General features: G+C 43.0%; 1 protein-coding gene and 1 pseudogene across 2 annotated transcripts in view; one reads left to right on the forward strand and one right to left on the reverse strand.

Annotated features, from left to right (window-relative positions):
• Positions 1 to 786: 786 nt before the first annotated feature.
• The window catches only part of LOC307029602 (adhesion G-protein coupled receptor G2-like), a 30,971-nt pseudogene continuing 5,487 nt past the window's right edge, over positions 787 to 26,270 (reverse strand). Inside the window, exons 5-11 of the transcript XR_013810607.1 lie at positions 20,608 to 20,726; positions 20,117 to 20,384; positions 18,537 to 18,633; positions 17,987 to 18,236; positions 15,848 to 15,999; positions 12,815 to 12,944; positions 787 to 1,215 (exon numbers count right to left, since the gene is read on the reverse strand). The product of XR_013810607.1 is annotated as an adhesion G-protein coupled receptor G2-like (transcript). The remainder of the gene's footprint in view (positions 1,216 to 12,814; positions 12,945 to 15,847; positions 16,000 to 17,986; positions 18,237 to 18,536; positions 18,634 to 20,116; positions 20,385 to 20,607; positions 20,727 to 26,270) is intronic.
• The window catches only part of mmp15b (matrix metallopeptidase 15b), an 84,076-nt gene continuing 72,782 nt past the window's right edge, over positions 14,977 to 26,270 (forward strand). The window contains exon 1 of the mRNA XM_079664856.1: positions 14,977 to 16,028. The gene's annotated coding sequence lies outside the window, so the exon portion shown is untranslated. The remainder of the gene's footprint in view (positions 16,029 to 26,270) is intronic.

Here is a 26,270-nt window from a genome sequence, read left to right on the forward strand (position 1 = left end):
TTGTGGATTGGTTTACATGAATTCACATTTTGTAAGCATGGTGCTGGTACAAACACTTAAGGGTGCCATGCTTGTACTACCTGCAAGAGCATTCACCAACAAAATAAAACTGTACTGAAAGCTGCTTGGCAAAATCTGTGCGCTCAAACATGGGTGGCAACCCCTTCATACCACTACAGTCATGCATGGATGGGGGGGGAAAGCAGCTATGGGTTTGGGTATTAAACGTTGAGCGGCGTTACAAAGTGTCAGTATTTGACAACCTGGGAGAAAGACAACTGCTATTCTGAATGTTGTTCAGAGGAGGAAATCAAAAGGCAAAGGGCATAAACATGACAGCGGGAAATGTCATGGTTCAAATTTAGAATTTGCTTATCTGTGAGTAGCTTGCAAGTTTTTGTCATGATCAAATATTTGCGACAGAATGGAAGTAGGAAAACTGCTTTTGCTAGGTATGGAGGAGACATAAAAAATAAATAAAAGTCTTGATGTGTTGGGTGAGGCTTAGGTGTTGGTGCCGGGTGTTACACTAGTAGTTGATTGCTGTCCATTCTTTCTGAGAGACATCACGAACCACAGGAAGATGAATAAACCTCAGTCAAATAAGTGAAGAGAAAAGTGAGAGGATCATGCAAAACATGCAAATACCCTGATACACTTTATAACTTTGTCATGTAACTGTTTGTCAATATAAAAATATTCTACATGTCAGACCAATAGCCATTACACATAAAATATCAATACATTGTCTCATATGCACAATATTTTGTTGCTGAAATTTGAGTAATCTAAAGATAGACAGTTTATGGTGAAGTTCTACATGCAGCTGCACAAGTGTTTCCATTCCCAAATTGCCCTGTATGGTCTGGCATGGATCAAACATTGCGGTCCCAGCTCTTAACCACGTTAGATTAGGAGTTAACATGTGCATCAACTATGTTCAGCTTTAGTTCCCCATTCTAATAGTCAAACCAAGAGGATCAACTTTGCAGAAACAACGAGTAGTGTCATTGAAATATACAACCAATATGTGCTGAACATGATCAGGTGGTGCAGACCTTGCAGTGAGTTGAGGATACAGAAGAGGTAGAGGCCAGGCGTGGTCAGGTAGCCAAAGGAGAAGAAGACCAGACCCCAGGTAATGCCCAGCAGAGCGGTGACTCCCAGCAGCGTGCAGATGTCCTTCTTGGCTCTGTTACTGTCACTCTGCCCAAACTGACTCACAAGACAAAGTATACAATGACACATCAGCAGGTTATATAAAAGTGTGTCCTAAAACCTGGAATTGATTCAGCAATTTACCCCCTTCTTGTTCCCTGGTTTTTTGTATGTACTTTTCGTAAGATGCCTGAAATAACCTTTGTGATTGTCACAAGCTTAAGACAAATTTGTGTTTCATCCTAGCACATTAAATATGTCAGTAAATACCCCACTGGTGATCTTCCGAAACTTTTATTTGACTAAATGAGACTACTAAGCCATGCAACCTTGTTTTTTACATTTATAACCTAATGTTAATAGCCTAAAGTGCATGGCAAGCCAATTTAGTTTTTATTCATTTCTGTAGGATATCAAAAAATGTATTCTTACTAGTAAGAATGCAAATTCTTGATATACAAAATGCAATTCTTACTAGTGATAATGTTTATTTCTGATATCAAAAATTGAATTTTAACGAGTTAGAATGTGAATCCTTCATATCAGAAATTCAATTGTATCTAGTTGTAATGTGTATCTCTGATGTCAGAAATGTGATTTTAAATAGTGAGATTTGCATCGTTTTTCCCATTCATTTCAATGGAAGTATTTCTGATATCAGTAATTCAAATGTTACTAGTTACAATTACATTTGAACTAGTCAAAATACCAATTTCTGATATCAAGAATACAATTTGAACTAGTTCAAAATCCTTTTTTTGATATCAGGAATTAAATTGTAATTAAAACTATAGGTTACTTACGTAACCCCAGTTCTCAGAGTAACATGAAGTGAGATGTCTCACTATGGGATGCGCCTCAACGCATATGCAAACAGAAGCATCAATCTCATTACGCCAATCCTTGGCTGGTGATCTTGACGTCTACGTCAGGGAATCCACCCACCCTATAAGTAGCTTGCGCTACGACGCAGCGTCATTCAAAATAAGCACCTCTTCTCGCTTCGCCTTAGCAAGAAGGGCCACTGGTGAGACATCTCACTTCATGTTACTCTGAGAACTGGGGTTACATAAGTAACCTATAGTTCTCATTCATAACACTCCGTTCGATGTCTCACTATGGGATATTGAAACTCCCGTATTGCGAGACATGCTTATCTCGAAAACCACCAAAACAACCAGAACTTAACAGGTAGAACCCTGTCTCAACACGGGGCCCAGCACTGCGCGGGCCACACTTGGATCAGAGACATCTAGCCTGTAAAAGCGGACAAAAGTGAGCGGTGAGGACCAGCTCGCTGCTGCACAAATGTCTTGGATGGAAACACCCTTGAACAAAGCCCAGGATGTAGCCAGTCCACGAGTAGAATGAGCACGCAGGCCCATTGGTGCCTGCAAACCCTAACTCATATAAGCCAGAGCAATCGCTTCCACAATCCAGTGGGAGAGCCGTTGCCTGGTAACGGGCTTGCCCTTCTGAGGGTTAGCCCAGGATACAAAGAGTTGGTCATTGCAACAAAACTCTTTTGACCTGTCCATATAGGTGCGTAAAGCACGAACTGGACACAGCAAATTCGGCCGCTGTTCCTCAGAGGAACACAGCGGCGGAGGAAATACCACAATGTCAATGGGGGTACATGAGCCAACCACCTTAGGTATAAAGTCAGGGTTGGGCTTCAGCAACACTCTCGTTTGCCCCGGGGCAAACTGAGTGCATGAAGGATGTACAGAGAGCGCATGAATGTCACTGACTCGCTTGGCAGATGCCAGAGCCAGTAACAGCACTGTCTTCAGTGACAGGTGTTTCATGTCAGCTTCTTCCAGGGGTTCAAATGGAGGTCGAGTGAACCCATCTAAAACCACTGCCAAGTCCCATAAGGGCACCAGTGACCTGGAAACAGGGAGGAGCCTGCGAGCCCCTTTCATAAAACGGCAGACCAAAGGATGTTGGCTAGCCGTCTTTCCCTCAAAGCCCACATGGCATGCAGCAATAGCAGCCAGGTACACTTTGATCGTAGAGAAAGCTCTGTGTTTATCAATTAGGTCCTGTAGAAATGATAAAATCACCCCGACAGGACATTGAAAAGAGATGTGTCCTTTTTGAAGGCACTACTCCTCAAACACCCTCCACTTACAGTCATAGAGAGACCTGGTGGAGGAAGCTCTTGCACTCTGAATAGTGTTTATCACCTTCTGAGGGAGCCCCACTGTATTCAGATTGTACCACTCACGGCCAGGCCCATAGTGCCAAGCGCTCTGGGTGTGGGTGAAAGATCGTCCCCCCCCGCCTGAGACAGTATGTCCCTGCATAGTGGGAGCTGCCATGGCTGCCCCCACAGCAGCTGATATATCTCCGCCAGCCAGTACATTGCAGGCCAGTGCGGAGCTATCAGGATCAGTGTGTGGCGTTGTTCCCTCACTCTGGCCAGAGTTGGGGGTATCAGAGCCAGGGGTGGGAACGCGTACAGAAGGACCGGAGGCCAAACGTGCGCGAGCGCGTCCACGCCTAACGGTGCGTTTAAATCGTGCATTGAAAAGAACAGCTGACATTGAGCATTTTCTTTTGATGCGAACAGATCTACCGCGGCTCGGCCGTAATGCACCCACAGCTGACTCACAACCATTGGATGTAGAGTACAGTCTGCATGTAGTGGTACGCCTCTGGACAGCAGGTCTGCGCCGAGGTTCATCACTCCTGGTATGTGCGTCGCTCTCAGAGAGAGGAGACGTCCACAGCTCCATAAGATCAGTTTGCGTGCCAGCATGTGTAACTGGAGAGAACGCAAACCCCCTGTGCGGTTTATATACGATTTTGTGGTCGTGTTGTCTCACGAGGACATGATTTCCTCTGAGAAAAGGCAGAAAGCGTTTTAGGGTGAGGAACACCGCTAAAAGCTCCAGATAATTTATGTGTGACCGTTGGAGGTCTCTGCTCCAGAGACCCCTCACAGGTCGACCTTCGTATATACCCCCCCAGCCCGTCAGACATGCGTCTGTGGTGACCACCTTCCGCGATAGGACAGTACCCATAGGCACGCCCCGTACTAGAAAAGTCGGGTGCAGCCAGTGGCGCGGAAATACTTGGAATAAAAGCTGCTCTGACTCTGTTCGGCGGGTATTATCGATATAGTCTTCTTTTCTAGTAGCGAGAAAATCTCTTGCTCCAGAATATGTGCCGACTCTCCCCGGGCTTGTGAATACAGAATGCCCGAGAAGAGAGATGGGGTGACAGCGAATTGGAGCCTGTAGCCCCGTGTTACTGTCTTGAAAACCCAAGCAGAATCTGTGAGCATCTTCCACTTTTCGCTTCTTAAAGCGAGCGGAGATGTCACATCTCTGTCGTCTGCCCTCTGTGTCTTTATTTGTTGAGTTATGGGGCCCTCTAGTGTCTGAACACGGTGGTACCCCAGGTTGACAACCCCGGCCGACACTGCGCATGCGCGTGGTGGTGGTGCCTTCACAATCCCGTCTAATGTCCGCCTTTTGAGAGAGGCCGTAGCCACTCTCAAAGGAGGAGTAGACGACAGACTGTTTATTGTTTTTATTGTTTTTCTTTTCATTTTTATTGACTGCACCCTTGGCTTCAAGCCTGGAAACGACAGTGGAAAATGATTTATTAGGAAACAATAATGATGACATGTGTTTGTGTGACTTAAACAGGCAGCGGAACTTGCTGTCTTTGATGTTAAGTCCATTTCCCTTATGGCGCGAACTTGAGGATGACGTTCTGGTATCACTCGAGGCGGCGGGAAGATGGGGGCATGGTGGCACCCCGAAAACACATGAGCATCTAACACTGGAACGTGTTCTGGAGCTGGGGAACAGGGAACTTCCAGCTCGAGGAGAGGAGAGGAGGCTGTCAGGCCGCCCGCTTCTTCTTCCTCCCCTGGTGGCTGAAAACCTGGGTCGGCTGTGCCTGAGCGGCAGCTGCCGGAACCGGAGATTTTCTTGGCCAGCTCATCCTCGCCTCGTGCCTGGGCTGGGGACCCGGGACGGGCTGTGGTCTCTGCTGCTTCGGTATCTTGAACCGGGCAGGACGTGAGGCAGCTTGAGTGAAGGCCTGCCGCGGGACCGTTGAAGGTGGCGGCTGGACCCTTCGGGGGAGACAGAGCTGGAGAGCCTTGTCTTCCTTCTTTTTTGATTCGCATCTCAGCTGCATCGAAGCTAGAGCGTAGCCAAATATGCCCTCGGGAACAATAGGCATGTCCAGAACATCCTCTTTTTCCCGGTCTGGAAGGTTCGTCAGGTTGAGCCACCTGGATCTCTCCTGTACCACCATAATTCCCAGTGCTTTGCCCGTGCCTTGGACTGCACAGCGCTGCACACAGAGGCAAATGTCCGTGATCGCTGCGATCTCGTCCCACACGGCAGGCTCAGGTTTGCTCGACAAGTCTTCGCAGAGCTCCGCCTGGTAGCCGGTCAGCAGCGAGGAGACGTTGAGTGCCCTGGCGGACAAAGCTGCGGCTTTATAGGCCCGTTCGGTCATCGCTGACTGAAAACGGTCTGCCTTTGCCGGTAGCGTGGGGTTCCTGCTCGGTGTCGAAGCCAGCCTTGGTTGGAGGTGGGCTGCCACCAGCGGTTCCATGGGCGGCTTGCGGAGCAGGCCGAGCCTCTCCATACCGTCACATTCCAGGGATGAGGCACCCTGGATTGGGGCCTTGTAGCTGAAAGGGCGGTCTCTCCACGAGACCGACACCTCGTCCATCATCTCCGGAAAGACTGGAAGGAGCTGCCTCTTCGTCCTCGCTGCTTGGGGCAATTGCTTCCCCTCGTAGCGAGATCTGGAGGTCTCCTTGGCCACTTCAGGCCATGGGATGTCCAGCCTGGATGCAGCGCGTTGACACACGGCCTGCAAGTCCATACTTAGGCAGGGCGAAGCTGGTGTGCTTTTGCCCGGGAGAGCGGACATCGCTCCCGGCTTTGCAGCCTGAGCCGATGAAACGAAGATGTCATCCTCGTGCTCATCCGAGTTGGACAGGAGGAACTCAGATGCATCCTCTTCTTCCTCCATATAGTCCAATTCCAGGACATCCTCCGTGGGTGGAACCATGGTGAGGTCCAGTTGGGAGCCCCAGCTTGACACAGCCCGGGGCTCCGCTCTCGCGGCTCTTGCCGCCACCGGACCCCAGCCTGACACGGCGCGGGGCTCCGGTTCAGCGGCTGCTGCTGTTATTGAGCCCCAGCCTGATACAGCAAGGGGCTCAATCTCTGCGACGGACGCCACCATGTCTTGATTGCCGGACGGAGAATCAGCGGACATGAGGGGGTCCTATCCCGACAAGCTAGCTTGGCGTGCTAGCCGTCAGCGGAGGCTCGCACGAGCCGGGGTTATCGATAGCCTCCTGGGCGTGTTCCAGCCCGAGGCAGGACGAGGAGACCTGGTTTGAGTCTGTGCCTGAGATCTTAAACCCGCAGCCGCGTAGCCGAGCCTCCGAGTCCCTGACTCCTCTGGTGTGAGGGAGAGAAGGGTCAATCTTTATTCGCCGGGGTGTCGGCGTGGAGTGGACACGCTAGTAACAGGTACGTTACTGAGAAAAGAAATCCAACCTTGTCGTTAATCCGAAAGGAAAAAGCGACGGTGTAGATTTTATTCTTTAAAGAATATTAACTGGTGTGTTAATACCTTTTGTTTTTATCTCCATCTCCTCTGGTGTGAGAGAGAAAAGAGAACGTCCTCGCTACCGTGGTGTCGGTGTGCAGGGAAGAAAAGCTGGCAACAGGTATGTTACTAGCTTGAAGAAAAAATCAAACCTTACCTTAATTTCGAAAGAAAGAAACGGCGAGGCAGATTACAATATTAACTGGTGTGTTAATATTGTTCAGTCTTCTTGCAAAGCAAAAAAGTAACCAAGGGTACACTGATGTATTCTCCTGAATCGATTTCAGCCAACAGTGATGTTTAAAAGAGGCGTGACGCATGGCTGGACTTATGTCAACGAAGCACAGCTCTGCAAACTGTTTGTGTTTGTTGTACATTGTGTAGGTGTGGGTGTGTGTGTGTGTGTGAGAGTTGATGTGCCGGGCAGACAGGCGGGTCTCAGTATAGCTTAAGGTAGTATCTGACATATAAATGGTCAAATATGGTACATTCTCCGTTGGCCTACGAGCTCCACGTTCAAGTGATCGACTATTCCATCGCAATGTCGCATCACTTTGGATATGCGCTTAAATTGTCCTGGATTGGAATTTTTCCGATCTTTTCTCTAGGAAGAATTTGCAAAAATGTGCTTAAAATGCATGAAAAACGCACATTCTTCAATATCGCCAACTTCCTGGGGGGCGGGGCTAATAAAAGCTCATTTGAAATATGTCCGCAATCAAAAGAGCAATGTGTATACAGCGTTTCTTGAATATCGGAAAAACCATATCCGAGTAGTTTGGATTAATTTGCGACATTTAAATCGTCAAAAATTGTGTATTCGCTGTTAGTTTACGACCTCCATGATTGACTTATCAAAAATTTGCATCATATTGGATAGGGGCTGAACTTGTCCTGGATTGGAATTTTCTGATCATTCCCCTAGGAGGAGTTCGCAAAAATGTCCTTAACACTAGAACCACCAACGGGTACATTTTACACGCAGCTGTTTTTTGATTGTATGTAACTTTTGTTCAATAACATATTAAAGTCTCCCAGTCTGTGACTTTTCATGAAAGTGTGTTATGTAGCAGCCTCTGTTGTTAAAAATTGTCAATAGGAAGTCAGATTGAAAAAATCGCCAAATAAATTGCCATTTATACCCATATCCGCCAGCGGGTAATATTTACCTCATAGAAAATGCAGCGTAAACATGACGTGTTGCTATAGCAACGCCTTTTGTCTAATGCGGTTCCTTATAGATAGAGAGATAGATAGAGAGAGATAGATAGATATATTGATAGATAGAGAAAGAGAGAGATAGATGTATAGTTATAGATAGTGTAACATCTTGGAGAATACAAGATCTTGGATGACTGAGCTCACGTTGAGGACGTAATGCATGTGTGCAGGTTACGTGCCAGTTGAATAAAGATGAACACTCGGAATGAGAGAAGTAGTCCGCGTCCTCTGTTTATGTAGACAATTATATGTCCATAGAATAGATCATTACAGATGGATCGATAGATAGTTATAGATAGATAGAGAGAGATTGAGATATTTGTACCTAAACAAAACACAAGTCTAACACCAAGCGTTTAAATCAGCACTTGTAGCGATATTTTATACTTCATGCTATCTGCACAAACTATATCATATGAAAAGCTGAGAGTCCACAGATTCTATAGGTATAAGTTTCATCCCTGTGCGATCAAAACTCACTGTTCTGTATGATAAATAAAATAACATTCTACCTTGCAAATCAATAGCGGGTACATTTTACCCGTTGGCGGTTTTAGCTATACAGCGACCTCTGGCGGTTCTAGTGTTAAAATGCATGAAAAACGCACATTTTTCAAAATGGCCGACTTTTTCGGGGGCGGGGCTAGCTAATTAGAAATATGTCCCCAATTCCATGAGGAATGTGTGAGGATTTGCAGTTCTCCCTCCTTCTGCTCCCCTTTGTTTTGTGTTTGTTATTGTCTGTCTGTCTGTGTGTCTGTCTTCCTGGCTGGGCGTGGCTGACCCACTTCTGATTCCCGCCAACTCACCTCCTCAGCTGCTGCTCGTCATCCTGATTACAACTACTCACCTTCACCGGCATATATACCCGGTTCCTTCATCCAGTATTCACCAGTTCGTTGTTTCACCACGCTGGTAATTCGACTTAGTACATTTAGCTAGCAGTTAAACTAACTCTCTGTGTTTCTGCAAATTATAACCTTTGTTCTCTCTGTTAGTATCCACCTGCCAACTCCTCTGCCTGCCACGTCCAGCCACCTTCCCCTCATCTGTGTTCCTCCGTGCTTCCACGCACACCAGCTCCAACCAGTCAACTCTCGCCAGCTCAGGATCCTCGGCTCACCTCGCCAGTGTTCCTCCGTGCATCTCCGTACCTCCTCTGGTGACACACCCAGGCCCTGTGCTAAGAGGATATCTAATCCCTCTTTTGTTTCCATAAAAGGTTTTTGGTTAATAAACCTTTTTACCTCATAAACTCTGTTTCCTCTTCCTGGTGTTCAGCATTGTGAGTTCACTACTGTAAGCTCCCGGAGAGCATAACAGAATGTCTGTGCCAAAATTCGTGAAGTTCTGAGAAACTATATGTGACTACAATAGGCTAGTGAGCAGTTTTTTGGAAAAATTACGTGTGTTTTTTACATTCTCGAAAAGGGGCTGTGACGTGTGTCCCAAGTTTTGCGTCCGAAGCTCATTTTATGCTATCGCAATAAAAAAAAAAAATGTATAGGCCACGCACACATTCTGCATTTGTTGCGAAACTTTAAATCTCAGTTCGTATAGTCGTAGTTCGTATGTGTAAAAAAAAAGAAGAACATTTATCCATCCGTTCTTGAGTTATAAATTGGTGGTGTTTTTGATGCCCCCTATAGTCCAAAATGAAAATGGATACATTGTTGATGAGTTATGAGCATTTATTTCTAAGCCCCGCCTTTTTGCGAGTACGTTTTGATTCATGGCGGAAATATTTATCGTCTGAACATGCTCATTTTCTACGGTAATGTGTCTGACCCTCTACCGATGCTGTATACAAAGTTTGGTGTTGAAAAACTGAAAATTGAAATTTAAGTTAACATTTCACTGTTTTGGGAAATTATACTAATTCAAAGAAAAATGTAGGCGGAGCTTAGGATTCCAAGATAATCATTTGTAGAGCAGGTCCACCCGGATATGTGTGCACAATTTCAGGTCATTCGGAGTTACGGTGCGACTTTGTAAATGTATTCCGAATTGGGATTTTCATAGGTGACACTAGCAAGCACGTTGGACCATTTTAACTCATTGACTCCAGAATATTGTAGTTTTCACCAGTCCTGGTCGTCCGTTCAAATGTATACAACTTTTGAAGCATCCTAAAGGCCTCAAAAACAGGAAGCGCCAGCAAAAAAATAATAATACCTAGGATAACAATAGGTTCCTCGCACTTCGCGCTAGGACGCCGTTGGGTCCTAGTGCTCCGTGCTCGGTCCTAACTAGTTATAAATAACAATTGAATTATAACTAGTAACAATTGAAGTCCTGATATCAAAAAAGGATTTTGAACTAGTCCAAATTGTATTTCTGATATCAACAATTGAATTACTGATATCAGACATTGGCATGAAGTAGTTCTTTGAAACTCATCACATAACGGCATTGTAATACACGGTTCGGCTGCATTACATATTACACATCTGCCGTAATTCTCTATTTATAGAGACCTGATTAGAAGACCTTTGGAGAAACTGGAAGGAATGCCGCAGAAACTGAATATGTGACGTGGATCATAAATATATCAGCAATTGAACAACATCTTCAATTTCTCTTCACACAATACGTCTCCTTGCAGTATCAATATTAATTCGGCTGACTTTTATATTTGATCCAATTGGTAGATATTTACACCATAACGGTGCACAGCTGATAGAAAAGGACTTGTAGTTTTTAAAGATATTAATGATTTTCTTTGAATTAAAGAATGTAAATACTGAGTTGAGAGAATAGTCAGGGGTTTTGGGCGATGGGAGACACATCTATGGAATCACAATTTCAATAGCTTACCATTAAATGACGGATATGCCTTTCCGTCTGTGATGTTTTGCCAATCAGATATTAATGTGTAGAACTACAATATGTGAAATAATATAGCAATATCCTGTAAAATTATGTAAAAACATGAATAAAACTACACATCTTCAGATGTTATACATAGATAACTGTCCTACACTAATAATACAAAGTTATGATGGCATTTTACGCCGTGTGTTATTTTTTACATCTTCATAAAGTATAATTTATTGTGTTAACACCGTAAACTCGATAGTTTTTTAACCCGCACCGCCTAGTGGTTAAAGCACGTTCTTTTATTGAATATGTTATATTTGATGAAAACATTTAAATATTAAGAGTAGCCTACATATAAAATAGGAGGAAAGTAGAAGGTCAATGATAGAAATATAGAATAGATAATATCAAGAAGATACTGTAGTGATCTCTACAATAAAACAGTTTAGTGCAGGACATCCAAAGATATGAATAGGAGGATGTGCAAAACAGGCAAACTAATAAGGCTTTATTTAAACATTAAAGAATACTTTAAGTTAAGGTCTTCTTTTGAATAAGAAAAAAGCATTGGTGATATCTAGAGATAAATATTAAGCCTGACGAATTACTTAACGTCTAATATCTTGCATAGTTTATTTTGGCACTTGACAATCACCTTCCCTGAATTTTATTCAGGTGTAACTAAAGTCTGCTTTAAGGGTTGTATATAATTCACATCATTAATCAGAATCTGCAAAGTAACTCAAATAAATGTAGTGGAGTCCGTTCGAGTCCAGTTTTGGATAGTCTGCCGTGGTTTCATTCCGTTTCATAGAGCTGTTTGACGCTCAGTGTAACCTTGGCGCACTACCACTCCAACATCCAATTACAGAGCTTGAGGACTAATCACAGGGTTTGTCAAGAAAAGCGGATGTTGTAGTCCCAAACGATAGCTGAGGATTATGGGTAGTGTAGTGTCTTCGGCCATCCTAAACTCCCAACAAACTATTTGTTTCTCCGAATCGAAGGTTAAAAACACAAAAAGCATTGTACACAATTTAAACCAATCAATGTTGTGTAATATATTATAAGGATAAATTGAGGTTTTTTAGTGGATGAGTACTGCAGATATATCACTGTGAAATCATTTGACAGTGAGGGGAATACTTCCGGTTTTATTATGAAAACTTCGAGACCGGAAATACTGTTTTCACCCCGTGAGGGTTGATGCCAACTTTACATGGATGCTGCGGAAAGACATAGTATATACACGTTCTCCTGGCGATACCTCAAATCATCTTCATAATATCCATCAAACTATAGATCCTACACATCCACTGGACTTGGATTCTAAAAGTACAATATACACTTCTCGCTAGAAATCAAATCAAAAAGCATTTTAATGGCCTAACTATTCCACAATTTATGATTTTCCAGAGAGGGTTATTTGTGAATATACGACCCTCCGGAGCGTTTGCAATCAACGGGAACATATGCCGCAAATTGTTGTTTCTTACACGATCAGTAGAGGTGCTAAACATTAAAACGGGACTCTAGCTGCTGAACAATCAACCTATTTGGTAGTTTTTTGGAGGAGGACAGGCTGTTAAAATCGCATTTCTGATATCAGAAATACACATTACAACTAGTTACAATTGAATTTCTGATATCAAGAATTTGCATTCTAACTAGTTAAAATTCAATTTTTGATATCAGAAATAAACATTATTACAAGTAAGAATTGCATTTTTGATATCAAGAATTTGCATTCTTACTAGTAAGAATTGATTTTTCAATATCCTCCAGAAATGAATAAAAGCTATATCAGCTTGCCATAATAGTGGCACGATTTGCTCTTTGCTCACCGCCATGTTGGGCGCAGAGCTTTGCGGTGAAAACAGCTAATTAAGTTTGTTCCTATGGAATCGTACCCTGCTAGCTTGCACTGTTACATACAGCTGTCTTATGATTGGTTGCCAGTCCAGAAGAAACGAAAGACAAGTAAAGCAGAATGCAAACAGTGCAGGTTGAGTCCTACCTTTTTGCTCTGGTGCAGACTCACCACCTGTCTGACTGTCACCCCCAACATGGTCACGTTGAAGAGGAAAACCAAGCCAAACACTCCCACTGTGGACACCATCTTCAGTGTGTTATTCCCTATATAGCATCTGCAAAGAGAAAGGGGTTTTATCCCGTACACTGAACAATCTATAATGAATTATGTTCAAATTCTAGGCCAATTTAGGTGATTCAAGATTCAGTGCTATGTATTTTAAAGTAACCATAGGGTCAGGGTCTTAACATACATCTGCTTACAGTCTACTAATTTGTATATAAGCATTATTTTTATTCTACTGTATTGCATTCAATTTTAGATTATGTTTCATTTTATTATTTTTCCAAATTACATTGTTTATTTATTCCTGCATTTTACCATTGTATCACTTATACTACGTGATTACTCCTTTGTTTTATTTTTGTTGTCTTAAATATATATATATATATATATATATATATATATATATATATATATATATAGTATGTTGAAATAACCTCGATCTTTAGCTAGCAACTTCACTGGGGTTATCTTGCACATGAAAATTAAGCCTTAAAATCTTGAATCCTCTGTTCAGGAAATAGAACATATCAGTACATCCAAGCTATTCTTTCCTATAATTTTTAATAGCTTCTGACATGTGAAGGGGGTTTAGCAACCATTCAAGTTATATTTGAATACACAGATATGCTAACGCACATGCAAAACACTTGATAAAATGAGTTACCTATCTATTTAACAGCCTGTCCTCCTACAAAAAACGACCATATAGGCCGATTGTTCAAGCCCTTATTACGACCCAGAGACACGTTTTAAAGTGTATGTTGTTTCTTATAAGAAAGAAACAACATGCTTGATTGCAAATGCTCCGGAGGGACGTTTATTTCGCAAATAACCCTCTCTGGAAAATCCTAAATTGTGGAATAGTTTGGCCATTAAAATGCTTTTTGATTTGATTTCTAGCGAGAAGTGTATATTGTACTCTTAGAATCCGCGTCCAGTCGATGTGTAGGATCTATAGGAGGATTTGAGGTCTCGCCAGGAGAACATGTATATGCGGCAGCGTCCATGTAAAGTTAGCGTCAACCCTCACGGGGTGAAAACAGTTTTTCCAGTCTTGAAGTTTTCATAATAAAACCGGATGCATTCCCCTCACTGTCAAATGATTACAAAGTGATATCTGCATTACTCATCCACTAAAAAAACATCACTTTATCCTTGTTAATTACACAATATTGATTGGTTTAAATTGTGTACAATGCTTTTGTGTTTTTAACCTTCGATTCAGAGAAACAAATCGTTTTTTCGGAGTTTAGACACTACAGTTTCCGAAGACACTACACTACCCAGAATCCCCAGCTATCGTTTGGAACTACAACATCCGCCTTGCTTTACAAACCCCGTGATTAGTCCTCAAGCCCTGTGATTGGATGTTGGAGTGGCAGTGAGACAAGGTTAAGCCGAGCGTCAACAGCCTTTTGAAATGGAATGGAACCAGGGCAGACTTTCAAAAACTGGAATTGGACGGGTCCATCCCATTCCCCCTCCCCCACCCCGTCCCCAGAACTACACATGCTGGCTATTGTGTGTTTCGCAACATGTTCTATGTCTCTTTATAAGACGTTTTCGTATTTCCCACAATTAGAAGTTGCCAGTATTAAACTGTGTACACCCTGGAGGTTTAGGGAATACGAAACACAGTGGTGTTATCAAATTTAAAACATATAATTAATAAATGGGTGAAAACATGATACCCACATGACAGCTAATGTCAGAAGAGCTTTATATAAAGCTGGTCTTATGTCTGTGACCCCTCCTGTTGTTCATTGATAAGCCTGAAACATGCACTTGTCAAGGTTCAGAGGCAAACTTTGCAAATATGGCAGTAGCCATCGATCATCTTAAGATAAGATAAGATATACTTTATCGATCCCAAGCTGGGAAATGTTTTTGTTACAGCAGCATACTACTTTGTTCTACTCCACTACAATTCAGAGGTTGACCTGGTATTTTTACTCCACGACATTTATTTTAGTTACTTTGCAGATCCTGATTAATGATGTGAAATATAAACAACCCTTAAATCAGGCTTTAGTTACACCTGTAGTGCCGAGGACATGGAGTCGGAGGCGGTGCAATGGAGATGTGAAAGGATACTTTAATAGAGAGCAGAATAGGACATGTTGTCGGGTCGCAGCCCGGGTCGACAAGAGAAAGAGCCAAGAGGGCACACACTATATATAACTCACCCATAACATGTCCGTGTGGGAACAATAACCGCAACTGTAGTTCCTAGTTTGAATTGTGTCCCAGTGGTTAAATAGGTGGTCACCACACAAGCCCCCCCAGAATTCAAACAGGGCAAAATAAATCCTCGCGCCCGTGGAGGAAGCACCATAGGGGCCGACGAGGGTGTGGTCGCAGGTGAGGACCGGGCCATGGAATGGGCCACGAAAGGGGGCCGCAGGAGCGGGTAGGGGCCCTAACGAGGGCGAGGGCACCCCCACCGGGGGCGGGCCGGAACGGGCCGTCGTAAGGGGGCCGCAGTAGGTGTCGCAGAGAACCCAACAGGAAAAAGCGCAACCCGGCCGCAGGCAGACGCACAACGACGGCGGGCACGAAGTCCTCAGCAGGCGTTGAGGCGTCCCCGGGAAGCAGGAGAGCAACCCGGCCGCAGGCAGACGTGCCGCGGCGGCAGGCATGAAGTCCTCAGCAGGCGCTGAGGCGTCCCCGGGAAGCAGGAGAGCAACCCGGCCGCAGGCAGACGTGCCGCGGCGGCGGGCATGAAGTCCTCAGCAGGCGCTGAGGCATCCCCGGGAAACAGGAGAGCAACCCGGCCGCAGGCAGACGTGCCGCGGCGGCGGGCATGAAGTCCTCAGCAGGCGCTGAGGCGTCCCCGGAAAGCAGGAGAGCAACCCGGCCGCAGGCAGACGTGCCGCGGCGGCGGGCATGAAGTCCTCAGCAGGCGCTGAGGCGTCCCCAGGAAGCAGGAGAGGAACCCGGCCGCAGGCACACGTGCCGCGGCGGTGGGCATGAAATCCTCGGGAAGCAGGAGAGGCCAGACAGGGTCCCGGAGCGTGCCACCCAGGGCGACGTCCGGAACTGTCGAGGCGAGACGGGGTCAAGGAGTGCACCCCCCAGGCGTCGATTGAAAATGTGAGTGGTGTCTGGAACCGCCGTCGAGTTGGTGAAAAAGGTGAGAGTGTCCGCATGAGGTCAACCGGCTGGTCGAACCTCCTCTCCGGCACCAGAAAACTCAAAAGGGCTGATAGCCGTTAGCACTAGCCGTTAGCACTATCCGTTAGCCACTAGCTAGCAGCCATGGGTAGCTGCTAGCCGTCGTTAGCCCCACGTGGTTAGCCGCTAGCTGGCAGCCATGGGTGGCTGCTAGCCGTCGTTAGCCCCACGTGGTTAGCAGCCGGGATGTGCAGCCGCACGCCCTGAAGAACAAACCCACGAGGTAGCAATAGGGTTGCTGGTCGACCCAGCTGGTCGTGCATCGTCCCCCCGTTGGATAGAAAGCCGATGCGGGAACGGCGAGCAACATCTCCAGCATTCCGCGTACCGAGCCCCAGTCCGCGTGCCGGTGGCAGCCACGGACGTCTCCAATCAAACCCCGACATTTCGAGAAAGGAACTCGAGTTCCTTTTGCCGTGTTCGGCTCCGTCCAGGAAACTTCCCAAGACGTATCGGGGTCACCAGTGTAGTGCCGAGGACATGGAGTCGGAGGCGGTGCAATGGAGATGTGAAAGGATACTTTAATAGAGAGCAGAATAGGACATGTTGTCGGGTCGCAGCCCGGGTCGACAAGGGAAAGAGCCAAGAGGGCACACAAATAAGTCACCCATAACATGTCCGTGTGGGAATAATAACCGCAACTGTAGTTCCTAGTTTGAATTGTGTCCCAGTGGTTAAATATGTGGTCACCACACACCTGAGTAAAATTCAGGGAAGGTGATTGTACTTTGTCAGACTTAATATTTATCTGTGGACACCCCCAAAGTTTTTTTCTTATTCAAAAGAAGACCTTAACTTAAAGTATTCTTTAATGTTTAAATAAAGCCTTATTAGTTTGTCTGTTTGCACATCCTCCTGTTAATATCTTTGGAAGTTCTGCACTTTATTGTAGAGATCACTACAGTATCTTCTTGATATTTTCTATTCTATATTTCTATCATGCCTTCTACTTTCCCCCTATGAAAGTATGTACTCTTAATATTTTGTTCATCAAATATGACATAATTTCAAAAAAATGTAACATAATTTCAACAAAAAAATTCAATAACGTTTTTTAACCACTAGGTGTCCCTTTCTATCACTGTGTACCGTTATGGTGTAAATATAACCTATCTACCAATTGGATCAAATATAAAAGTCAGCCAAATTACTGTTGATACTGCGAGGAGACGTATTTTGTGAAAATAAATGTAAGATGTTGCGTAATTGCTGATATATTTATGATTCACATCACATATTCAGCTTCGGCTGCAGTTTTTCCAGTTTGTCTAGAAGTCTTCTCATCAGGGCTCTATAAATAAAGAACTACGGCAGATATGTAATATTTAATGCAGCCGAACCGTGTATTACAATGCCGTTATGTGATGACTTCCAAAGAGAAAAGCAAGAACACTCGGAATAAAGTATTTTATTTTTTAAATGTTTTCCGATTTCATATTGCATAAACACCATATCCCGACATGAATTGCGGTGTGATTTTAGCCTATCACAACCTCTGAAAAAAGAAATATGTCTCTCAGAATTGAAAGAGAAAAACCTATGGGAAAAACACAAAAGTATTGTACACAATTTAAACCAATTAATGTCGTATAATTAAAAAGGATAAACTGTTTTTTTTAGTGGATGAGTACTGCGCAGATATCACTGTTAAATCATTTGATCATTGGTTTCATTCTGAAAACGTCGAGACCGGAAATACTGTTTTCAACCCGTAACTTTACATGGAGGCTACCGCATACGTTCTCCTGTTGAAACCTCAAATCATCTTCGTAATATCTATCAAACTAAAGATCCAACATATCGACTGGATGTGGATTCTAAAAGTACAATATACACCTCTCGCTAGAAATCTAATCAAAAAGCGTTTTAATGGCCAAACTATCCTACAATTTATGATTTTACTGAGAGGGTTATTACGGCTTGGCTCTCAGCCATAACAAACGCAGCAATGAGACGATGGCGTGAGTATGGAAAAAAGAGGAGTTTATTCACACTCCCCAAAACAACCGACCACCAAACAGGGTTAACAAGCACAATGCAGGAGGATAGCTGTTCCGGGCTGCTCTTCCTCCTACATTCCCCGACCAGAGAGAGAGCCACTGCAGCATACTTAGATCCTTTATGGAGGCGCTGATCAGATTTGGGAGCACCTGGAGAGAGGCTGCACCTGGATACAATCAGGGAGAGAGAAGCACACACACCCACACACAAAGACACACCCACACCAGCATAGGCAGTGAAGCAGGGGTCGTCACAGTGAATAAACGACCATCTGTAACGTTTGCATTCAACGGGAGCACTAGAGGGCGAAAACTTTCAAATGTAATAATAGTTCGTATTAAGCGCTTGAACAAACAACACATTTGGTCCTCATAAGGGCTTGAACAATCGGCCCATTTGGTCGTATGAGTTGGAGGACTTGTTGTTATTTAAAGTGTACATGCTTGCAAATGTGCTTCTCTCTTACATTTGTGTGCTGTTGGGGTTAGAAGAGTCCAGAGGGACGCGTCCATACGAGCTTCTGTCGATGATGACCACCAGGGCCACAATGACTGCAGGGAGACCTGAAACACAAGCATTAGACAAGACATTGGAAAGTAACTAAGTACATTTAATGAAGTACTTTATTTACTGTAAATACATTTTTGTTTATCATTTCCTTAGGTCTTTATATTTTGAACATTTCAGAGGCAAGTATTATACTTTTCACATATTGCAGTGTTTTATGATTTAGTTCATTTGAATACTTATAGTCATATACAAAATATAATCAACAAAGTATGATGTATAACTATACAGTATATACACACACTAATATTCAATTAAACGAAGGTAAAGCAGAGGTAATTGTTTTTGGAACCAAGAAGGAACTAATAAAAGTCAGCGCTGAGCTTCAGTCTGCAATATTCAAAACAACAGTAAAAGTCAGAAATCTAGGTGTGTTGTCATAAAAATGTTTTACTAAATCAGGCTACTATCACCCGAATATATTATCTAGGATTAAAAGACTAATGTCACAGCAGGATCTGGAAAAACATGTCCATGCTTTTATCTTCAGTAGACTCGATTACTGATTCAGAACGCCGCTGCTCGAGTCCTCACTGACACTAAGAAAGTGGATCACATCACACCTGTTCTGAAGTCTTTACACTGGCTTCCTGTGTGTCAAAGAATATATTTCAAAAATACTGCTGCTGGTTTATACAGCTTTGAATGGTTCAGGGCCAAAATACATTTCTGATCTACTGCTAAATTATGAACCATTCAGATCTCTCAGGTCTTCAGGGACTGGTCAGCTTCCTGTCCCCAGAGTCAGAACTAAACATGGAGAAGCAGTGTTCAGTTATTATGCTCCAAATATCTGGAACTCCCAGAAACCTGCAGGTCCGCTGCAACTCTGACTACTTTTAAATCCAGGCCGAAGAAAGCTGCTATATAAATAACTTGAATTGCCTTGCAGAAAAATAATTTATACAGAATCATCAAATGAAATAAAAATACAATAAAAAAACGTTTTATAAACCTAAGAGTAAAAAGTAAAAATATGCAATGAAAAAAAAGATATATGAATATTTTACATGATGTAAATAACATACAAATATGTATATAAACATTAGAAGTTAAAGTATAATGTCTAATAAAAAAATATTGATCCTGTGGGGAAATTCACTAGCTCACAGCAATAACAAAACCTCAGAAGATAAAGCAAAAGTGTGCAATGAAAAAAAAAGAAGACGTTTTTATTATATAAATAATATAAAAAATGTTATATAAACCTTAGAAGTTAAAGTCAAATGTCTATGAAAAATATATTGATCCTATGGGGAAATTCACAAGCTTGCAGCAATAATTTAGGCCAACAATATATATATTCTAAAATAGGACTTTTGGACATTTTGAGTGCAGTTTGGTTGCTTATACTTTTGTACTTTCACTTCATACAAGTATTTATAGACAGTACTATGGCTAGTTAAGGATTAAATAATTCAAATGTTTGTTGACAGATGTTGCCACCTGTTGATGCCTGGCCTTTGCGACTCTACTCACCCCATCCCACCAAGCTGAGCTTGAGCAAGTATTCCGGATATAAATGTTGAAGACTCTGACTAAGAGAAGGTAGAGGTGTAAACCCTCCAGGGCCATCCACCTGAAAGTGGCCAGCAGGGAGTAGTGAAGAGAGACGGCCATATAGAAGCAGAGCCCGATGGAGGACGATGCTGCCACCGTCTGGCTGGGGAGGAAGTGCAGGTTGAGGAGGATCAGGGCAATGGCCAGGTTGATGTGGACCTTCATAGAGATATCTGCTCGGACTTTTCTGGAGGAGAATTGTTTCTTGGTAAGTGTTACATTTTTATTTTGTTAAAGGATTTCATGACATATATGGGAAGAAAAGGGACAAAATATGATAATAAAAGGAGTGAGAAAAGAACATTGCATTTAAAAGTAAGTAACAAATAAGGCCCACATTGCCAAGGCCTTAAAGAGGTATGATGGATCAATGTCATCCACGTGGCAAGAAATATTTCTTTTTTTTGTACCTATTTGCGATGAAGAGCAGAACAGTGATGATCAGGGCAAACAGAGAAAGACTACAACCAATCAGAGTGATGTATGTCAGCATCTGCAGGTCTGTTTGTGAGAGGGAGGCAGAAGATACCTGAGGAGAAAGGACAAAATAATTCCTTTAACACAGACAATTTGTCAGTAATTTGATAGAGCTAATTAGATTTTAAAATTCAACTATGATATTCCTATAACTAATAATTAAACAGGACAACCGCAGAGTCAATAACCAGCCTGTCCTCCTCCAAAAAACGACCAAATAGATCGATTGTTCACCAGCTCATTACGACCTATAGTCAAATTTTAAAGGTGGGGTAAGTAAGTTTCAGAAACCGGCTCGAGATACACTTTTTGTTATATTCCATGGAATGCTTTTAACATCCCGATAGCAATGAATATCTTAAGTGCTTTGAAAAAAAATCCATTAAAAAATGTCATCTGTGGAACCCATAATACTTTAAAAACTACAACCAATCCGTTGCTAAACGGATTGGATTGCTGCCCTGTCTGTCAGCCTTCCATCTCGTGCACGCACAAATGTATCTCGTGCCCTCATTGGGCATGCCGTCATTGGGCGTGCATTGCAGCAGTACTTCAATGACTCGCCAGCAACAGGCGGCCACTTTCACCATGGCAGAGTTAGGTTCAACATCGTCTACTGGTCGCAGAAGAAAAAAATGTCACGGAGCAAATTAAGAACAAAAAGAAAGCGGAAACTAGGAGAAGTCAAACCAGAGTCAATATCGGAGTTGCTTTGGCTGTGTCGTATTGCTAACCTAGATGTGTTTAGCTTTGCCTGATATGTAACGTTACTGCAGCCTGCTCTCGCGGAGGAGGTGCTCTGTATTGATGGCAGTTTGACACTGAAGCTTCGAACGGAGCTTCAACCCTGGACTTCCTATTCCACAAAAGCAGTGCTTCGAAGCTTGCTTCAAATCACGTGACATGTGACGTCCGAAGCAGCAACTGCTTCAAATCACGTGACATGTGACGTCCGAACCAGCAACTACTTCATTTCCTGAATGAATCAACTCACTGGTTCGCCGTCCAATCAGGTGATTCAATGCACTGCCTCGTCTCGATTCTGACAGGTGACAGGTTGAAGCAGTTTCAAATTTGAGCGCTTCAACACTTTATAACCGCTCTAAACAATGCGCAATGTGTGGGTTGTTGTCGTAGTTTGCATTGTTGCTGTTGAGTTGTTGTTGGCATTGCATTGGATCATTATAGCAAGCCAGGAAGAAAAATAGGTCGTTCTGGCTCGTGAAACACTTCGAAATGTGGAGAAGTTGTGAACAAAAAGACAATCAGTAATATAAAAACACTTCGATGGTCTAAGGAATTGATAGCCCAGTGGATAGAGCCGGCGGCCAGGATGCGGCGATATCCTCCGCGCAGCTGGTTCAAAGGTCGAAATAGTTAAACTTTTAATCATTGCTTTTCAAGTTTAATACTTTAATAACTGATAAAAGACCCTCTCCGCCCCAAAAAATGTCAAGCACTCTCTAGTCTCTTCTCAATAACCCAATACACACTATTATCAATCTTTAATTGCAAATAGAACATGATATTCAGTCTTAGTGTGTGTGTGTCTCGAATATTTTTCAAGGCAAAGATACGTTAAACCCACTGCAGCCTTACACTTCGCCAGGAGAGGTCGCTGTAACTGAAGCTTCGAGAAATGAACCTATTTCCGACACAATTGTCCAAGTGGTTCGACGCTTCATTCAAAGCTTACTTTTGCCATCACTAGTGCTCTGTAAGGAAGTCTGATGGAAGGGGCGGATTCTTTTTGGCTGTGTACTTTCAAATGTTAGTGCACTCGAGCCGATTTCTGAAACTTACCTACCCCACCTTTAAAGTGTAGCACCTCTAGTGGTCGTGTAAGAAACAACAATTTGCGGCATACTCCCGTTGATTGCAAATGCTCCGGAGGGTCGTATATTCACTAATACCCCTCTCTGGAAAATCCTAAATTGTAGGATAGTTTGGCCATTAAAACACTTTTTGATTCGATTTCTAGCGAGAACTGTATATTGTTACGATTATTGTGTTATGTCACGTTTTGTATGTCTTGTTTTGGGTGTTTTGCTGTTCTCACTATCATGTTTTCCTCTTGGTATATTGTCTGGTCCTTCTTCCTGTGTTTTTCCCCTGTCGTTAGTTTCCCTGGTGTGTCTAATTGTCTGATTGTTTTCACCTGTTGCCCTTGTGTTTCTCCTCCGCTGCCCGGCTGTTTCTCGTCCTGTGATTACCCCTCCCTGTATTTAGTCTTGTCTCTTCCTGTGTTCAGTGTTGGTTCGTCTTTTGTTTGTGACTGAGTTCACCGGTGAGTGTTCTGTTTTGTCGAAGTTATTATTTTATCCTTGAAATAAAGGCAATATCAGTGTAATCTGCATTTGGGTCCTGCTTTTTCTTCACCCACCGTAACATATATTGTACTTTTAGAACCCACGTCCAATCTATAGTTTGATAGATTACATGTTACTTATTAGACGCTTTTACCCAAAGCGACTTACATACTCAATACCCAAAAGAGCAATTTGGGGTGAAGTGTCTTGCCCAGGGACACAACGACATGTTGACTGCAGTAGGGTTTGAACTCAACACCAACGTTCTATCCACTGCGCCACACGCCTCGCCTAGATATTACGAAGATGATTTGAAGTCTTGCCAGGACAACGTGTATATACTATGTCTTTCCGCAGCGTTCATGTAAAGTTGGCATCAACCCCCACAGGGTGAAAACAGCATATCCGGTCTCGAAGTTTTCATAATAAAACCGGAAGTATTCCCTTCACTGTCAAACGAGTTCACAGTGATATATCTGCAGTACTCATCCACTAAAAAACATCAGTTTATCCTTGTTAATTACACAACATTGATTGGTTTAAATTGTGTACAATGCTTTTGTGTTTTTAACCTTCGATTTGGAGAAGCAAATCGTTTTTGGGAGTTTAGGCTGGCTGAAGACACTACACTACCCATAATCCTCAGCTATTGTTTGGGACTACAACATCCACTTTGCTTGACAAACCCTGTGATTAGTCCTCAAGCTCTGTGATTAGATGTTGGAGTGGCAGTGCGCCAAGGTTACGCCGAGCTCTTTGAAATGGAATGAATCCACGGCAGACTATCCAAAACTTGACTCGAACGGGTCCAGTTTTGGATAGTCTGCCGTGGATGTTTTGTTACAGCAGTGGGCTATGTACAACATGCAATTTATTAATTTGTAATTCTACTCCACTACAATTCAGAGGTTAACCTGGTATTTTGACCCCACTACATTTAGTTACTTTGCAGATTCTGATTAATGATCTGAAATATATACAACCCTTAAAGCAGACTTTAGTTACACCTGAGTAAAATTCAGGGAAGGTGATTGTCAAGTGCCAAAATAAACTGCAATATTTTAGATGTTAAGTACTTTGTCAGGCTTAATATTTATCTGTTGATACCCCCAACGTTTTTTTCTTATTCAAAAGAAGACCTTAACTTAAAGTAATCTTTCATGTTTGAATAAAGCCTTATTAGTTTGTCTGTTTTGCACATCCTCCTAATATCTTTGGACGTCCTGCACTAAACAGTTTTACTGTAGAGATCACTACAGTATCTTTTTGATATTTTCTATTCTATATTTCTATCATTGACCTTCTACTTTCCCCCTATTTTGTATGTAGGGTACTCTTAATATTTATATTTTTTAATCAAACAAGACATATTCCAAAAAAAAATGCAATAACGTGCTTTAACCACTAGGTGGTGCGGGTTAAAAAAAGAAAAGTCTCTCTCAGAATCGAAAGGGAAAAACCTATGCGAAAAACACAAACGCAGTGCACACAATTTAAACCAATTAATGTTGTGTAATTAACAAGGATAAACTGATGTTTTTTAGTGGATGAGTACTGCAGATATCGCTTTAAAATCATTTGACAGTGAGGGGAATGCGGTTTTATTACGAAAACTTCGAGACCGGAAATACTGTTTTCACCCCGTGGGGGTTGACCCTAACTTTACATGGACGCTGCCGTTACACGTTCTCCTGGCGAGACCTCAAATCATCTTCCTAATATCTATCATCTAACATCCCTCAACAGACTCCAGCGTGTCCAGAACGCAGCCGCCAGACTCCTCACCCACACCAAATCATGGCATCACATCACCCCGGTCCTCAAAGAACTCCACTGGCTTCCCGTCTCACACCGCATTCACTACAAACTCCTGGTCCTCACCTATAAAGCCCTCCACCATCTGGCCCCCCCCTACCTCACTGACCTCCTCATCCTCTACCAACCACCCCAGTCCCTCAGATCCACCTCAGCCGGTTTGCTCTCAATCCCCAAGGCCAAACTCCGGAGCTTCGAGGACAGAGCCTTCTCTGTGGCAGCCCCGAAGCTCTGGAACTCCCTCCCCCAAGACCTCCGTGAGTCTGATTCCCTCACCCTGTTCCAATCCCGTCTCAAAACCCACCTCTTCAACTCTGCTTATCCTTAAACCCGCCCCTCCCCCCTCTGAACCAACATCCTCCTGACTGCTTTTCTGTTTTTGTTTTGTTTTTTGTTTTTGTTTGTGTTTTTGTTCTTGTTTTGTTTGTCGACCTGACTCATAATGTAAAGCGTCTTTGGGTCTAGAAAAGCGCTATATAAATCCCATTTATTATTATTATCAAACTATAGATCCTACACATCCACTGGATGTGGATTCTAAAAGTACAATATACACTTCTCGCTAGCAATCTAATCAAAAAGCATTTTAATGGCCAAACTATCCTACAATTTAGGATTTTTCCAGAGAGGGTTATTAGTGCGTATAAAACGGACAAGTCAAATCAAGAAAATCTGGTTGGTTCTTAGCCGTGATATAATGAGCATATACAACGGTTAGAATTGTAGTTACTTTTCACAACAAGTCAGTATCCCTCTGTGTCTGAGAAAAGCTACAACCGTTACAACTGTTACCTTACGTCCGTTACAAAACTAACTAACTAACTAACTAACTAACTAACTAACTAACTAACTAACTAACAAAGCTTAAGATGGAAACATGTAAGGGATAATGTGCAGCAAGGACTTATTGACCATTGTTAAAGGACGCTCACATATGCAGAAAGAAGTCCGGTCGATTTAACTGTATACAGTTGGGCTGAAAAGCAAACTGCATGCAACTGGGACAAGAAAACAGCGGAGAAGTAACAGGGCAGAAACCCTCCTTTTTACGGTCCAAACATAGACATGAAGCACTCCTTTGTGCATCAGTCAATCCTCACAGTAAATACAGAGCTAAATCCCAGATCAAATGCACGCTGAAGGCTCTTTGAGCATGTTTTCTCTCACTGATTGTGCTGTTATGTTAAATGTTTGTTGTTTGAGTTTCATGTATTGTGTCTGGATACTTGTCTGTTGATGTTGGACATGGAGCTGCTGTGACGCAAGTCAAATTTCATACTTGATCTGGGGCCGTATTCACAAAGGATCTTAGGGCTAAAAGTAGCTCCTAACTGGCGAATTTAGGAGAAACTCCTAAACATAATGGGCGTGTCAGTCTTAAATGTAGGACTCCTAATTGTATTCACTAAGAGCAATTCACAAAGTATTTTAGGCCTAAAAGTAGCACCTAAGTTTAGGAGAGCTTAAAAGTC

Source organism: Notothenia rossii (assembly GCF_949606895.1).
Source record: "Notothenia rossii genome assembly, chromosome: 2".
NCBI lineage: Eukaryota > Metazoa > Chordata > Actinopteri > Perciformes > Nototheniidae > Notothenia > Notothenia rossii.